This window comes from Colias eurytheme, chromosome 11 (assembly GCF_061535395.1).
Source record: "Colias eurytheme isolate Ceu_HAF_F1 chromosome 11, ilColEury1 Martin Lab GWU primary, whole genome shotgun sequence".
NCBI classification, from domain to species: Eukaryota; Metazoa; Arthropoda; class Insecta; order Lepidoptera; family Pieridae; genus Colias; species Colias eurytheme.
In genome coordinates this window covers 6,016,730-6,033,587 of record NC_142990.1, presented here as the reverse complement: position 1 = coordinate 6,033,587, position 16,858 = coordinate 6,016,730, and the positions used below count along the sequence as shown (strand labels likewise).

At 30.4% G+C, this 16,858-nt stretch overlaps 1 long non-coding RNA gene across 2 annotated transcripts in view; it reads left to right on the top strand.

Annotated features, from left to right (window-relative positions):
* The window catches only part of LOC149904599 (uncharacterized), a 47,458-nt gene extending 31,354 nt beyond the window's left edge, over positions 1 to 16,104 (top strand). Inside the window, exon 4 of one of the 2 annotated variants that reach the window (XR_016457271.1) lies at positions 15,966 to 16,104. This is a non-coding gene — a long non-coding RNA (uncharacterized LOC149904599). The remainder of the gene's footprint in view (positions 1 to 15,965) is intronic. The other variant, XR_016457270.1, reaches the window with a different exon arrangement.
* Positions 16,105 to 16,858: the final 754 nt, after the last annotated feature.

The following is a 16,858-nucleotide window of genomic DNA, read 5'->3' as shown; positions in this document are numbered from 1 at the left end:
CACACGACATTGTTCATCTCCCGTTACTCGCACAAAGGGTGTGTAAACAAAGGACCTTCAGCTTGACCACAAAGTAGCTGCCCACTGCAAATTGTTTTGAATGCGCCGTCGTAAATCTATCAAAGAGTAAAAAGACTTTACTTGTTTTGTCACCGTTTATTTTGTTTGAATGTGACTTCACGTTCGTGTTTATTGCTATCGATTAAAAAAGGCTGGATGAGCTATTGTTTATGTTTTGCAAAAAAATGTTTATTTAATATGTATTTGAAATTAATTCACGTATTTTATTGCAAGTTCACCTGCTAAAACAAAAACGAGGTACTGCATCGTGTTCATAATCGTTTCGTAATATCATTATTATGAAACACATTGAATCGCTGAGTTATGCAACAAATACCACGGTAAGAACTTGTTTGACATATTCACCTTATCTTAGCTTTTATACAGGAATTGGAATGTGATCAATAACACCAAACAGAATGAAATATGGGATTGTATAGCATATCATTTATTAACACTCTACAGTACAGTTTTTAATTTTTTTTAAACCTTATGTAAATTACTCGAATCAAAGCTTTTTCAATTAACGATATTGTTCCTTTAGTATACCTAAAGTAGGTTAGTAATATTAGTATTAGTAGTATTAGTAATAAAGTTCAATAAAAATTAAAATGAGTTGATGAAGAAACTAAATATTTATTGATCTAAGAGTTTTCGCAATAGTCTAACTCCGTACAAACACAACTTTTCTATCAGTAAAACTTATTTCCATAATATGATATCAATAAAGTGAAACATACACAAACTATCAGAAATATATTACATAAAAAGATCATAGCGTCCAAAGGTACTGTGCTTTATTAAAAGTGAAGGCATAGCTGTTCCTAGTTGATAAAAAAGTAAAAAGAAAGGACAAGTCCCGTTACCATTCCGATCCGACGTCCCGCTGAGTAACGATGTATTTAAAGGGACAGGGATAAACGGTCGGGCATTTTAAGTACAGTTCTAAGATGGTACAATATTATTTACATTAGACGCTACAAGATTTATTGTGATGAAGACAAATTCTTTTATCTAGTATTTTGGCACTAGAATTGTATCTGTAGTTATTTTCATGGTGAGGCCTTGACACTTAAAAGTTAAAGTTAATCGTACTTCCGTTCAATTATCGGGGTATACATATATACACTCGCTTTCATACGAGTCATCGTTTATCGCCTGTTTTATCGTATTTGTGTATGTACGTAACTACATATAATAGAACGAAATTATTATTTTTATAATTTATATAATATATATTATTTTATTTAAAGGAAACGTTCATTCATTTAGGTTGCCATTGTTCAAAAAAATCTTATAATATGGTTGGTACTTTGAATACAAAAAATATATCAAATATATTGTGCACATGCTTTACATGTATCTTATAACTTATCTCATTCTATCAATTATTTTACTTACTTTTAAGTAAAAATGCGACCGTATTGGGTTTTCCAATAAACAAAGATCATATGTTTTTTAACGTTTGAAGTTTAGTGTACAATTTTTGTAATAGTATAACTATGCATAAATACAAGATTCATTTATTTAAATCGCATCCTTTTCTGTACACATACAGGACTACTAAGATGGGTCGCTATTAATATTTAATTTTCTTACGTAGATGTGATATTCACTTCGTTACGTGATATGTATGAGCTGCGATACAGAAAATGAAGTCGGCATAATTTTAATCATTTGCTAGAAAAGTGGCGCGAAATAGTTCTAAAGGCAGCCGTCCGCAATGTGCAGCGCTGATGGCAAGCGCATTGCTAGTAGGAAAGTTGCTTGCTATATCGAAAAGTGTCACATTGAACCATGGTGAACCGCGACCGGAGTCTTCCGCGGTGCCTGGCCTACTCGTCAAATTGTCATTCTATCAATCCGTCGCCATGACTTTATCTTTGCGATCTCATGGCCGCGCATTAGCATTCGCTTGGACGTTACCGTTGTTTTGTCAACTTAATCCTCTTTCAATTTTTTTATGACTCACAATTTTAACTGGTATTAATACACTGAGGAGTAACGATTCGTTTAACTTCATTACTTGTGTGAGTTTAATGACTTCTTTCAGGCTTTTGTTCGACACGGAGCAAGTCATTATATTCGGACAATTATGAGATTCATTTAAGTTTTGTTAATTATCGTTAAGTTGAGTTGTTATAAAATTTGTTCAGCTAGCGTGACGGTATTGCAATCTAGCTTCGCTTCACACTCTCTGGCGAATAGGGGTCAATGACAAGAGTCCAAGACTAGCGTCAACATCGCTCGCTTTTGATAATAATTTCGCATCGACAATGTCAGATATTTGTTATCTCTTTCCGCAATTTGAAAAAATGAGAAATTCATAATCCATTTGAGACCCTTTAATTCATAAAATCATATAAGCTATTGAAATTCTATTTTTTGCTGTATCACATCCGTTCCCCATAAACGTTCTGTAGTTCATATAGATTATGGTATTATTTGTTATGGCACGATAAAGGGTATTTCATATCAAATCAATATTTAGACATAAAAGCAAAATAGAGAATTCGCAAACAAAAGACATTCGAGATCGTTCAATGGCGATATGTTCTGGATAAAGTATCTTGAATTTCGGACGTCTATTCGTGAAGTGTAAATTATCATGTTCGCAAAATGGAGGTTTGCGGTGCGGGGACAGGGTGGGGGGAGGGGGGGCTGTATACTCGACAACTAACGAAACGAAAATTTGTGAGGTCAACGAACGTGAGTGGCCGCAGCCAACGTCAGGTTGATTCACTTTTCATCAGCACTTCGCTATAAGCTTATTTGTTAGAAAATCTTAATTTGCCAAAAGAAAGTGAGTCATTTAATTTGATTTTGTTTTTTACTGTATTTATCTTAATTATCTTTGGCCTTGAGGTTTTAAAATTTAGATATATAATTACACAATGATTAAGTTGGGCATTCCCTAGTTGTTTGTTTAAAAATGGTCTTTGCTTAATGATTTTTTTAATTACATTGAGTTTCTGCAAACCCTAATAAACCATGACAAGTATTAGATGAACTAATTTCTTTATCACATTTGAAGCATAAAGTTAAATAAGAATAATTATTCTAAAATTGTTACCCATATAAAACCATCCTTTCACTTCACATTTTTATGACGTATGGTTTTACTTATCTCGACTCGTTATTATTAACTAAAATATAAAACAGAGTTCATTGGCCTCGCCAACCATTGCTGGGAATTTCGCGGCCATGATCAGATGGCAACTGTTACTTCAAATAAACTCGACCACAGATTAAAAACAAACCTTTTACATGAATATGATATAAAATTAAGGTTACTTGTTTATATTGAACACATATTATTATGCAATGGTAGAATCGTTCTTATGATGGTCATATTTTATTTGTATCTGTAGTATCATATTATGTTCAATCAGTTGATGCAATCAGTAATAAATATTATATATAATATCTTGTAGTTATTAGTACTGTTAATAAGGAATTATAAAATATAAGTTTTATTTTTTAAATTATGAAACAAAAAAGTAATTGTAGTAACAAATAAATTACAAAGACATTATCAAAAGCAATTCGCGCGTTGAACTCGTTTGTATGCGTCTTAATTATGTCGAATAATATACATAAAATAATTATTTTCAGTACAATAAGTTCATCACGTTAAAAATATGAATTCTAAATACATATAACATCTTAAAACAAATACATAGTTACTGTATGGTTTTTAAAACATATGAATAGGTGTTTAAATATGTTCAAAAATTTATGAAAAATGGTTTCATATTTTTTTTATTTTATAATAAATTTAATGAACCAAGAGTACTCAAATTTAATATTTTAAAATAATACATGGCACTTAACAACATTGGTGAAATGAAAAGTCTAGTAATTTTATTACGAGGAATCTTTGTCTAAAATTGTTTTCTGGAATATTATTTATTTTTTTCATATAAAATTGTGAGCCATATTTTATAAAGCAATATATTTTTGATATGTACATGTGGTACTTAGTGTCTGTGCGATAGCAATGATAGAAATAATGTTTCCGCATTGCGCAGGACGGCACGCTATGCAGCTATGCAGCACTACCAATCCTTGTTCACGTTTTATTGGTTCTACTTATAATCCTTTACAATAACTACACAAATAGCATATGGAAGAGTATTGATATATTTAATAATAATGATGTATTTCAGAAGATGAAGATAAAAAAGTAAATAAATATATAGCATTGATTTGTTAAAGCGTGCGTGTAAAGCTACTTTTTTATAATGTTAATTTACAGTATCGAAATGTTAAAAATATCGATCGAGTTACTTTTATTACTGCATCGTGCAATTTTAATTTCTTCAAAACAATTTAAGAAGAATAAAAAAAAGAAAATAATTAATACTCATATCAGAGTATAAACTATCTAAGACAAATAAATATATCTGTCTTCCGTCCTCCTTATTTTCATCATTAATATACTACACATACGTGCACTAAAAATAAATTTGGTGATTTATTTACAAGTGATGGTTTTGATTTTATCTACGTCTTTTCGCTAATAAAGCGAAATTAGGTAGCGTCAACCACCGCGATAGATGGATTTAACAAAAGTTCCAACATTGATAAATAGATAGCATGTAACAATGAGATTGCTATGCACAATAAGATGCAGCTAGGCGCGCTGGCAACTGTCGCCAGCGGCGGCTAGCGGTTCGCAAGGTTCAGGTTTACTCGCGTTCATTGCCATAGTTTTGTAACCCTTCTTGTGTAACTCGCTCTCTTCGGCCCTTCCCGCCTCTCACTTGTACTCAATATCGATGCATTCACACCATATATTCAAATGTCATTAGCTGTTATACATTTGGTGGCTACAATTTTAGAAATGTATAGAAGTAGCCTGAAATTCGAAGAGAGAAAGGCTGTTTGCTAATGTTTGCCAGGATATCCTAGAGTGGGCTTTGTCTTTATTGTCTTTGTTCGATAAATGTGTAAAATTACACCATTTCTACCTTCATTTAGAAAAATAATAATTCATGAGTGTCACTAAACTTTTACACAGTAATATAGTTCACATAACAGGACAATTTTTAATTTCATATTTCCCCAGTAAAATGTTGACACTTTCAGCCGCAAACGTAGACACGTGCTTGATATAAGCGAGACAAGCTACAGGACCCACCCTTCCTATTTTATAAGAGATTTGCGATAACATCAGTATTTTAGTTTATTTTTTATGTTTAGTGAGTCTTTTAATACAACACAGCATTTAAAGTAAAAATAGTCTCTGTATCGTAGATACATTGTACATAGGTATATTGTTTTATTAAATAATTAAGAATAAAAAATTCACGAACAAAAATTCAAGAATTAACCCTCCTCCTCTTATTCTCTTGATGTAAATATTTTTGTAAAATAGAATAAAACATGTTAAATCCAAAGCTCTAAAGGATTATGAAATGTTGTAAATCTAATTAATTTACGATCATTATAATGGAATCGCTTATCATAGAGTTATCAAAAGTTCATTGAACTGTATGCAAAAGCATTGAATAGCCAGTAGGTGTCGAAATAACATAGTTGCATAGAGCATAGAAATGTGGCAAGTGCGGAAGGTTTAATTGAGCGATCGCGTAGGCCGCGGTTCCGCGTCTAGCGGCCGTCGACCCCACAGCCTTTCAAGAGTATCGAACCGCGTGGATTACGTCACCAGCGCAAGCCTCGGAAGCTTGAAAGTGCCTGCTATAAGGCATTTACGTTAAAAGCTTTTATACATACAAATTTGACAAAAGGCACATGGGTTTTTTTTCGTGATATGACGATTAGGAAGGCATTGCGTACAATATTTTGAACTGAATTGTTTGAACTAACAGTAATATGTATAAAATAAATATAAAATACGGGAAAACTCAATAAAATGTGATAAAAGAGACCATAAAGTTAAAAAAAAGGACGGGTTGCACTCCGGGAGTGCCGGCAGAAGTGAAAACTTGATTATTAACGTTCAGCATGTTTGATATTTTGGAATGGTATCCGTCTTACGCATGGAATATAAGGGCTAAAAAAAAAAAAAAACATCCGTCTTACGCTTTTTCGATCAGGCCACGTGTCCTGACGCGAGTTTAAGATTTTATACCCAACGCCGCTAAAGAAGTTTTCACTTCAAACATATTATTTTTTTATTGGGACAATCATATTTAATTACGAACATATAATATTTTTTTCTTAAACCTATCATTCCAGATTTTCATTTACCTGTTTAAAGATTTTTAGATTAAATAGTTGGTTAAATGTTAATTGGACACATACAATGAATAAGGAAATAACTTTTTACATTTTAAATTTAACGTATTCTTCAAATCTAAAATGATGTTCAAGTAAACAACTTTGAAACTATTCCATAACAATTATTCCAGTTGGATATATTATGTATCTATATCTTACTTTAACCCGTTAGCGTAATAATCAGGCTAGCTAGAATAATTTTGGAATATTATACAACCTACGCAGTCATAAGATTTTGAAAGGAAACAAAGTATTGATGTGGAAACATTCACTCGATAAAGTAAACATCATCCGCATTAAATGCTATGGCAGTCATCGACCCCAACTTCGCTCGCAAGGCCACTCGCTTACACAACTTGCTTCAAAAAGTTTATCGATCTATCTCGCTTTTCTGCCATGTTCCTAGATTTTATTATTTGCCTCCGAGCGTATTTCTATCCGAGTCTGATAAATCTCTATGTAAAACCTTAAAAGTTATGTATTTATTTCTAGTCTCTATGAGGTCACTGTACGTTGAACTTAGCGCATTCATTGTGGCTACAAAATTTGAAAAGGCGGGCTTTGTTTTGAACAAATATAATGGCGAGTAAACGGTGTTCTCAATACAGTGAACTCGCGATCGGTCATATTATAAGCCAGTGGTAGAGAAGGCAGCGTTGGCAGCGAGGCAATCGACAAAAGTGCTTTCGGGCGAGTAACGGGACTAAGCGGAGAAATGCTCTACGAAATCGAAACAGGCGTTACCGTTAGCCGGCCCTCGCCCTAACAGCCTGCCGGGATAATCTCGATACATCTATTGTATTTTACGTTTTTATAAATACTCACTATACCAGTATTCATGGCTGTTGTATTAAGCTTAAAACATTGCGTCCATATAGGTAGTCCGTAGTTGGTGCATATTTCAATTATTATGATTGTTCGATGAAGGTATTTTTTTAAGCTAACATTCTGTCAAAGTTACTTCTTATTCGTATTTGGAAATATATTTCGTGTATAAAATTATTAAAATTATCTATTAATTTTTTTTAATATACACATCGGTAACTATATAAATAAACATTTATTGTCAAAGCCTCTATTATTTTATTTTAATAATCGTAACTATAATTTGTTACAAACATGAGAATAAAAATGAAGGTTTTTCGAATGTCTGCGGTATTCTTTTAATAGAAAAATAATTGATTATATTATTAAAAAAAAACAAACTTTCTCACATTTAAAACACACATTAGAGCAATAACTGCCATCTAGTGTACAATCTGTAAGTTATTTCAAAATGACGCTTCGTGGACTTTGGTTTCTCAATCTTGCATCTAAAAAGTATAACGATGAACCCGCCAGATGGCGCAAATAGACGTTCATGTAACTGAAGTTGAAAAAGTTTTTCGTACTAATAAACGAATATTAATTTCATTTTGTTAAGTAACGTGAGTTATTTAGTCAACAATCTAAATCTAGACAGATTTTTGTGGATATACAAAAAAGAAAATATTTATGAACCAATACAATTATTGATAAAGTGACATCTGTCCAATGATGGAATATATCTGTTAGCTGACATGAACATGAACACACACAAAGTGGCCCCACTTTGTGTATGTTCATGTAGTTACATCAATAAAGTTATAGGTGGCGCAATAATATAAAAAGCCCCAGCTTTTTTGTATTCGAAAGAAATTTTTATATTTCGTATACATATTATATGCATGTTTAGAAATGATCCGGTAATTATGATTGAAAATATTTCAGTGTACGTATTAGCCATGGTATTAGGGCAATAATAATAAGAAAATTACTTAGAAGTTGATGAGGAGTAAGTTAGGTTTCGAGCACAGATAATAATATAATACTGGTTTTAAGTACTTAATTATAAGAAGAAGCTGTTCTGGTTTTTGTAGAGTATAAGATAAGCACAGATAATATAGTACTTAAATAATTGCTAGCACTAACTTTCCACCCACGACTTCGCTAGGCGCTAGCATTTTTTTTATCTCGTGGATCTTACGAGAAGAAGAGACAAGAAATTATTTTTATCCCCCATGACTCTGTATTCACCCTGAACATTTTTTATATAATAAAATGTGGTCTATAAGTTGAACCTCATGTTGTCCTGTCACGGATTACTTTTTTAACATTGCATGTAAGTAGAGATTATTTTCTCGTCCTTCAAACAGCTACTTAAAAATAATTTTGATATCCTTTTTTTTCTTTTACAAATATCTATAAACATATTAACAAATACTTCGATTATTTCTGTTTTATGAAGCGAAAGATTCTCCATCACTATCTCATAAGCTATAACATTTTTTATTCATACGTAAGTAACCAATGCAAGATCATTTGTTATTGTTACATAAGGGTACATGTGTATGTCTCTCGTTTTTTTACCATTTTTATGTTCTTTATTTAAAAAATGAACGAATTGATTGGCTGCGCGGAGTTGCGGTCGACCCTCGACCTTGCGCATCGCGTCCCTCCGAAAACCAACCAATCATATTGTATTTTATCCAAAGGGCCCGCGCCCTAGGTACATGTTCGCAAAAAATTCGGTAGAACAATGCTGATAAAATTTGTAATCAGCTATTTTACGCTTATTTTGTAGATTTTTTGGTAGACGAAATTTTGAATTTGTTTTAAATCAATGAAAACATAATATGTATGTTAGATACGAGAATGTAAAATAGGACATGTTTTAATATTTTCGGTCCAAATAACATTTCTGTGGTAACAATCAATAGTAAGTTAGTTATTATAAAAATCAATCAAAAATTTAATTTTAAAATAATTTCAGCTATTACAAACAAACTAAAATGTTATGAAAAGTTAGTTTTTAAAATACTGTTGCTACTGCCGTGAATTTAATTTAAAAAAGATAACATCAATACATAATATATAAATACAATGATATTTAGATCTCTGAAATTATTTAACACACTTTTTGGAAATTTATAGAAAAGTTTCAAAACGAGAGTCGAGAAAGAGCTTTCAAGTTATAGCTAAAACCCACAAAAAAGCTTTCAAATCTTTTGATACTTTAACATTATTTCTAAATATAAAAAGCTCCACAATGGATGTTCTTTCTAATTAATTTATAATTACCTATCGATTATTGATCTATCTAAGTTTACTATTTTCACTTTCTTTTATGAACTTATATTTACTACCTAAATACTTATAATAAAATTCAGTTCCAAAAGATATCATATAGATATGGACGTACCTACAGTTGATATAAATAAAACTCTAAGTATTATTTTTTTGCAAAAACACAATTCAATATTTAAATTTGGTTCACAATAACAAATTGGGTGACAACAATAAAATAATTAGGAATACATCAATTATTTTGGTCACAAATTCAACTCTATATTTTCTCTTGCTTTATTGTACAAAATAAAAGAAAAATGGAGAAGGGCTGTTTAAAAGCGTAACTGTAAAAACAGCTCCTGATTACTGATTACTTTATGACTACTATATCCTACTTCTAATTCTATGTAGTTACTAGTTTCTTACTTAATATTTACGGAACATGCAACTTTTCAGTTGAAGTCCATATGCATATTTGTTCAAATTCAAATTCAATTTACACTTGCAGAATGTAGAATTACAAACATGCTAGGAAGGTTGCGAATATTATTGAAATATTACAAAGATTTACAAGATTATATCATGTATGAATGCAGCTTTTAAGAAGATACCTTTTTTAAACTTCTATAACATTTGATTTGAAAAGAACATTGCTAATTATTGAACAATATTGTATACGCCTCAATTATTATTGGATCAAATAGAGATAACAAAAATTTTGCATGGATTATTAGCACTATTATATTTCGATTGAATTTACATCTCTTACCACTCACTCCCCAAAGCTTGGCATTTCGTATATTCGATAAGCAAACTAATCATCACAATTTAACATGTCACTCAGTTTTGTCATATTTTAATTCGTGTATTGTAGTTTTATTCACAAGAGAGCGTGTTTGTGAGAGGGCTCCGAGTGAAGAGCATTGTCAAATAGGCAAAAAGTTGTCATTTTGTTGCATCGTGGGTCCAAACGCCCCCACGCAGTTTATGGGGGCTATTTCGTTACCCTTATATTAAAATGACGCATGCGCAAAATGATAACGAAATGTTACATATTTAGCATAAAATTACAATTTCAGCAAGCAAAGAACTTATCTAGCATCATTATATTTGATCTCGTTTAGAATCAATAATCTGTAGTTAGTAGTTAGTTAGAAATCATTTAAGAAATAGATTTATGTTTCGCATATAATTGGAAACTATTTTGCAAAATGCATTGCAGATAGACCTTTCCATTTGTGTTTAAAATTTTTGCAGTGATAAATAGTTATAAAATACATACAATGTAGAAAAGTTAATACATCTTAGCTAGCTAGACAATCAATTGTAATAAACTTTATATAACAAAAAAATACCTAATAAAAATTTATTTCTTATAAATCATCAACGTACCTATTTAACTTTTATACCTATATAGACTTAATAAATAAGGAAGTAAGCGTTGGTTACCATCGTAAAAAAAAGTTAATAAATAAAAAGTTATAGGCGCACACAAAGCACATTATTTTTTTGTAATTACACTAAGAACGGTAACAAATTACCTATTTATGTTTATTTAAATATGCGGCAGTTATTCCAGTTATTTGTAGGCCTGCATAGCATAGTACATTTTGGCACGCGAATGTCGTTGCAATGAATAGAGCTCCCATTAATTTAGGCTTATCCCAGGAGTTTATTGCTTTTACGTTCTATTGTGATTTTTTTGCGATTTTTTTATGTGGTCAACGAGGGGTCAGCTTTTTAGAGTCGCCCTTGTTCTGAATTGATTGACAGCCAACGGTCATTCGCAAATTATCGAATTCAACGTAAAAAATAAAGCTGCACATGCCTATTGATGCTTTTTTTATTTATTTTTATTATTATTGCAACCATATCTTAATTTTAAATTTTATAATTGAACGCTGTTTAAATTCTAAACTAATTATATATGCAATTTATTGACAACCTTTATAGAGCTTCAAATACTTAGTATTTTAAGCTTTTATACAAATACTCATAGTAAGAATGCTTTGTTTTATAACTTAACTTTTCATCGAGAAAGAAGTTGTTCTCATAGTCAGATACACTTCAGAAAAAGAAAGTAATTAATTAAAACCACAATTGTTGTTTTGATACAATTGCATTTTTAATATAAAACGTCGATCCTTATTATCACGCCTATTGTATCGGCCACGCGCGAGATTACTTTTTTGTGGACATTTTTTATTCGACACTTTTTACGTAAAAAAGTCCATCCTCCCCTATTTACAAAAGAGCATGGCCTTTGATCCGAGTGCTTATTAAATATAAATATTTCACGAAACATTATCGCATTTTTTATTACCTTTTTATGGACGGTCATCAATACCATGATTTGATCATTAATGGTCTCAAAAAATCCTTTAAGTTTAAGACTGTAATAAATCAAATTGAACATCAATTTATCTGAGGGTGAACTTTAAACTATCTTTTGTTTTCTAATATAGTCTTATCATTTATTAAGAGTATGTAGTAAATTATATGTAGGTGCAATATTTTTCGTGGATTTCCTAAAAATTACTAATATTATACTATAGGCGTAAAATAATTGATAATCTATATTTCCAAAATGTAGAGCGTTGAACATGCAGTTGTATTTGTGATTTAAGGGTGGATCAGGTAATATGTACCAGGGTAGCCATGTTACTGTCTGAAATAAATTTGTGTGTAAATTTTAAGGAAAAGTCCATTATAAAGAATTGCATTATCATATGCAAATGCAGCCATATAAGTTTAGTTTTGATTTCTCAATGTTCACTGTTTTATTTATAATGAAATAAAATAAATACTAACTAAGTACGTGAGTAGACAAAATTACATGATTCGATCAGAGGAAGAGACAAAGAGATTTTATAGATCTATTTTATAAGCTTTTAGGAACGGGCTATATGTAGTTGTTTACATTAATAATTGATATAGGAACTTGAAAAGCAGGCCGACTCAAATAAGGCAAACATTGTCTATATTTTCTAGTTTATAGTCATAAAATAAATGCGCTCAAAAATGGTCTAAATTGTACCCAAATCATAGACACAGGAGTGTAAGCATTGTGTCCACGAGTTGACCAGCAGATGTGCGGACGGCCGGCTGTCTGCATTCACCAGTACTGCGCATGCGTCGCCAAAGCTCACAAATATGGCCGCTAACAACATTGTATTATATTTTTTTGATAGCGTTATTAAGTAACAGCAAATATTTAATTTATTTAGAAGCCCATCTAACTAGTACTTGACAGAAAATATTTTAATGACAAAGATTTTTTATTAAGTAAATAGCGCTTTTTGTGCTTGACTTTTGATTTAAATAATTTTTGACTTGATAAGAATTAATGATGATTAGTCGTGTAAATCAATATCAAGTAATTAGTAGATTGACAATTAAGAAATTGAAATTGAGCTCAATTAAAAAATATGTTCAATGTTCAAAACAGAAATGTTCATGCAAATTATTTAGTTACCTCCGTAACTTACCTACAGTGCGGTTAAATTTATATCATTTAGCTTATCTTTTATTTTAAGCCAGAAATCTATTTAAACAATATTAATTAAATCATAATATAATAATATCCAAAAGAATCCCGCACAAGCAATAAGATAAGTTCTTCTAAAATTGGAAATTCTTGTAAGATTTTTATGCGTATGTACCTATTTGTATATTTACATTTGTAAATGAGAGCTGCTAACAATTATTATCTCACAATAATATAATTTTTGATTTCTATTTTAGTAATCTACGTTTTATTCCTATTTATATTCGAGACCTAGCCCGTACTGTTAACTAAGATGGCTCAGTTTTTGTTTATTGTAGAGCTTGTTTTTTCATTTATAGTTTTAAAATTTAAGAATAGACGATTGGAATAGTATTTTTAGTTTGTACTATTTGAAACGTTTTTTCATCAACTGAATGGGAAGATCGTTATAGAAAAATATATCGTTGGTTTTTTATAAAAACTACCATCGAAATCTTCCAAATAAATTGAGTACATTGTAATCAAATCAATATTTCTAAAATCTCTAAGCCAATAAAAATCTAGCTTATATTTTTCATTTCACATTGATATCAACTTCATTATCTACCAATGTATTAATGTACAAAACAATTTGTATAGCTCTATTGTCCGAAAAAATACCAGCAAATAATTTGCTGAACTTTTGTAAAATCGAAATTGCTTATTTACTAAAAATAAAGCCAGCATCCCCATTCTTGCGCGTCACCCTTGGTTCACGCAAAAATTGTACGCAGTTCTTCGTATAACCTCATACGCGCCACGTCGGTAGCATGTTTATTATAATTTATCCTATAATTATTAATGATGTTACCGCCGATGTGATTTAATTGATTTTAAAAAGCGATTAAAACTCTTTTATTACTAAATCGCCGTTTAAAAGAAGAGTCGTTAAATTTCGCGCAATTATCATCAATAATCATCGATTTTTCAAAATGAACTCACATTTATAATCAAGAATTGTTATGTGGTGATTTGGGGTGTCCTTTATCTTCAGAGTGGAGGGCTATCGCATCCATGAAGGGTGAGAGCTTGTATATTTTATATTCTATGTAATTTAATTTTATACCTACGTAAAAATATTAGCATACGTATTTGTAAGAATTGGCTAGTCTAATTAGCTGATGTAGCTAATATGAAAACGGTCTAATAGGGCAAATCAATTCTTATTAGTGAATTAAAAATATAATAGGATTCCAACCAGAACGTTAATCTATCGATTAATTAATACATAATTGTAAATTCAGGACAATGCAATAAACTATTGAAATAAATCTTTTTATTAAATATAGGTAGGTACCATATAAGTAAAATTGTCAAATATAAACTGAGATAGAAGTAAGGCATAAATAGATTAAAAGATAGAATATAATTAAACAAGCAGGCAAAACTGTCGATTTTTTATTGTATTAGTGGGTCTATTTATTAGTAAAATTGTTACAAAATACTGCGATGATTAATATCCGTCATAGATTATATTGTGTTATTTAATAATATCAAATGTACATGAAACAAATCCAATGCCATTCATCTCACCGTACCTAAGTACTTACATATTTTTGACAGTGTTGCTCTTTGTGGTGGATATAATATAATTTTATATAATTACCAATAAATATTATTCTCTTTTCTTATATATTATTATCGTTCAATACCTGACATACACTGTAAAGCATCATATTTGTATAAAAAATGGAGAAACGTAGAGTTCCAGTATAACAATAATTTTTATCAATATCTTTAGATCATAAAAACATATTTTAATTATGTTTATATATATATATATATATATATATATATATATATATATACAATAACGATTAAATTATAATATAGTTTGTTGAAATTAAAGGCGAGCCTTAATCTCGTAGCTATATAATGTACTTACGTGGTATATAGATCTAGGGAAAGGTACGTAGAGATATAAGAATCTTTCAAAAATCTTATTTTCAATTTAATTTTATTTTAAAAATTTTAGATAAAGACAAATTAACAAAAATAAATATTAAGACATTTACTTAGGTGTATTATGTTACGATGTTATTTAAATTAATTTTATCGTCCCTAAGCCTTTTACTGCTTACTCTTTTATATTTTCAACTAGTGTACGTTATATTGAAAAGAAATTAACACTAGGAACATAAACCATGTTAGTGTTTATGTACTTATTTGAACATGTAAAATCGATTGAATGGATTACGTTATAGGCGGATAGTAGGTATTCCATAATAATGAGATTTGCAATTTTTACTCTATTTGCATGTATTTTAGGTTATAGTTGAATCGCAATATTTCAATATAAATACGACTGACTAGTGATATATGGATTCTAAGCCGATTCATATTATCTATATTTGATAATGTAATCATGTAATACCTACAAGATCCAATTTTAAACATTGATTACTAACTATTCTATTGTTATAACAAAATAAAAAAAATCTACAAAGCTTCTTGGTATCTGGATACAAAAACTAACATTATTCTCTCTCTCTCTCTCTCGCTATATTTATTTCAACTCATAAAATCGTTTTCATGGAAAATGTTGACAAAACTTATCAATAACTAAGGCTTATATACTCTGAAAAACTTATTAGATGATATCATTAAGTAGAGCCAAACATCTAACGAATTCTACACAAGTCCTAACTAAAGTTTATTTCAAATATCTGGCTTGGCTGTTTTGCGATTTAGAAGAGGCGTAAGGTGAAAATTTTATTATTTTTTTAAAGTATTTCGTCGTATATTATGTTTGAAACATTGCGAGAATCCCCCAGCTAGATCGGTATTAGGAAAATTGTAACAAACTTTCTGATCACTCTTCATCTTTTAAAAATTAACATTTAATTTAGCATCGATTTTCTGTTCATGTCTCTCTCTCTGTTCCGTACATACTCTATAACCGAAACAGAGTCTTGCTTACCAACAAGATGTTACAACATTTTCTAAACAATACGCAGTTCCTTGCCAAGTGAGAAGGTTTATTAAATTAATGTATGTACAAGTATACATTAATTATTAAACTAATAATAATGCGATGTATTTCCAGAGTGCAGTGTATGTGCGGCAGCGGCTGCGGCTGCGGCAGCGGCAGCCGCTTCTTGGATCCCGGCTCATGAGCTTGAGTACACGAAGCCACCACCTGTACCCATCGTCAATGGTACATTGAATGGCGACGCAGCCGTATATACCAAAGTTTGTAAGTTATTTACCATAATATGTATAATAAATATATGCATTTGCAGTTAATTGGCAGTGTGCTCTGTCAAAATCATTGATAGAGCAAATCTCTATAAATAGAGAGAAAATAACTGTATACATTTTTTAACAATTTATAGGTACTTCGTGTACTTTTATGTAGTTTAATATGGGCCTTTTTTTACATTTGTTTTTTGTCGTATGACTATCCAAATATGATTCTCATTCGACATATTGTACAAAAAGGGTCTCCATTATGAAAATAATATGCAAAGAATTTTTGGCAAATTCGTCAGTGCAAATGCTTATCTGAAGAAACAAATCTAATAGCATTGGTAATCGTTTGTATTATAGTCACAGATTGTGGAATATAACACTCCAACAGAGACAGCAAACATATTTGTTCGTGACTCCACTTCTTGTAATTTTTTTTAAACGTGATGTTAATTCAGTGAAAGTTTACAAACTAACGGTCATAACAAGAAAATAAACCATAGTATGAACATAATGCCTCATATATTATTGTATTAGTTATTTATTTATTTTATATATATGAATACCATTGTACTCATAGAACATACAAAGCGTACAAGTATACATTAATATCATTATTACAACAACTGAGTGATGAAAATTCAAAGATGAATATAACAGAGTATAAAACAGTTACCTATTTAGCTATATTTACGACGTGATTTCAATCGGAACATCTATTTATGTATGAATGTTTATGGAATAAAATGT